Genomic DNA, 2,065 nt, shown 5'->3' on the forward strand with positions numbered 1-2,065 from the left:
TGCAGAGAGAGGAGGAGAGAGAAGGGTTGGGGATGGTCGTAGAAGAATAGAAAAGCATTGAAAGTGTAGAATCTGATTTATTGTTTGTCCGTGTGTAAACTAAACGAATGTTGTATATCCGGATTACGGTTTCGTCCAATCGCCTTTCTGCTGACTGTACACGTCAGCCGGATGAAAAGAATTGGCATGATTTTTTGTGGTGCAAGCGGTACACGCCTTATATCTCGTACAGATGTCTCCACCCTTAACAGACACGCGTCACGTGTTCATTATTCTATTTATTGTCAGTTATAAAATTCGTCATGGGACTGATTGGCTCTTGACAAAACAAAACCCCAGAAAACCATTAAAACTAGCGATTAATCTATTCAGTTGTCATGCGCAAAACACGTGACATTTTCATTTATTCATGTGGGAGAGACATGATGTTTTCATATTTTAGGACATTCTGTTCAGATATTGTTATTTGTCATGTTGATGTGTTTCACTTGTCAACAGAAGAGTTCGTATCCTGCCCGTCAGAACTTATAATTATCTTGTGGTAATCAAGATACTTGTCTCTGAACAGCTTAAATCAGCCATCTTAAACACAATTCTGTAAAACTGATGTGCATTTGCAGCGTTTTGCTTATTTCTTGCTGTGTGTACAACTTTGAGTGAGGATATGTCATGGAATTGGAACAACTAGTTTAGGTATTCGTTAGTTCTGTAGTCAAGATATTGGTATTATATCACTTGATGTCACTGTGAGAATAATTTCGACTGAGATAAGGAGTTTTCTCAAAATACAGAAAAAAAAAATAAGTATCTATCATAAGTATGTCAATGGACGGTTGAATGATTTGTAGTTGACTGTAAGCGTGCGTCAATGCTCTGGCGTTCTCGCCAACCGTAGCTGGGACAATTTTCTTCTCCCTCCGATATATATTATATTTTAAAACATAGCTCACTCATAAGATGTTATCTCCGAACGAATATCAGAGTATATTTGCCTTTCAATGATGTATTTACATGAAGTGTGATACACAGACGGCTATTTCGATTTAATGCTGTTTCTATTGCACATAACGGATTTTAAAATACGTTATTTTCTCATGAAATTAGGAGTGCCGTTCAGAAAGCCAAACGGGCCGCAGTTGGCCCACGAGCGCTTTATATAATTTCTATTCACTACTCTGAATGACACTCTTCTCCCCAGCAAAATTTTTGCTTTTGATTGATATTTGTTATCCCTTATTGATTTATTTATATATTTATTTAGTTGCACATATTTCCTTGCGTCTATGAAAGAACGAAGTGTAAACGTATTTCCACTTTGCAAAGAAACAATTATCTTTCTTTATCGTAAAGTAAAACATTTCCCTTGTATCGCTGTATTACATTCCGACTGGGAAGAATCTGAATACCAAATGTCGTAAATTATCGGATTATTCTGCAGACACGTTACAAACGGCAAACTATCCGATTATTCGGAAATTATGGAGACACTATTTCAATAGTATACGGATAAATTGTTTTGTGTTGAAGTATTTCACTATTTTTGTACTGAATAAAGTTTGACGTCATTTTCGGTAAATACGCAGTCGAAGAGTTTTGAATATCAAATAACATTAAAACATACACAATGAAATATTAAAGCTGATGTGGCTCTGATCTCCGAATAACGGATGTGGTACACATTGATTGGGTGGTTGTGGTGGTGGTGGTGGTGGTAGTCGTCGTCGTCGTCGTCGTCGTCGAAAAGAAAGGGATAGATGTGGAAACGAGGATAGGGATGGGAAGGAGAGAAATGAGTATGGGGAAGGAGAGAAATGGCGTACGGGGAATGAGAAGCTGTGAAAGAATGGGCGATGAAGGAAAATAAAGACAGATGGCAGGGTAAATGGTGGCGGCGTAAGAGACAGAGAATAGCGCGTTGCATGGGTAGGGTGGCAAGGGGTAAAGGAAATGCGATGAGTTGGGTTCCGGATGCGAGGTGTAAGGGTTGAGGTACAACCACTGATGCAGGTCCGAGAAAGGGTAGCTTGGATAAGGGTGGATGGGTAAATAGGTCGAATGAATAAAC

The sequence above is a fragment of the Octopus bimaculoides genome, chromosome 11, assembly GCF_046866305.1.
Source record: "Octopus bimaculoides isolate indiv1 chromosome 11, ASM4686630v1, whole genome shotgun sequence".
In the NCBI taxonomy this organism is placed as follows: Eukaryota; Metazoa; Mollusca; class Cephalopoda; order Octopoda; family Octopodidae; genus Octopus; species Octopus bimaculoides.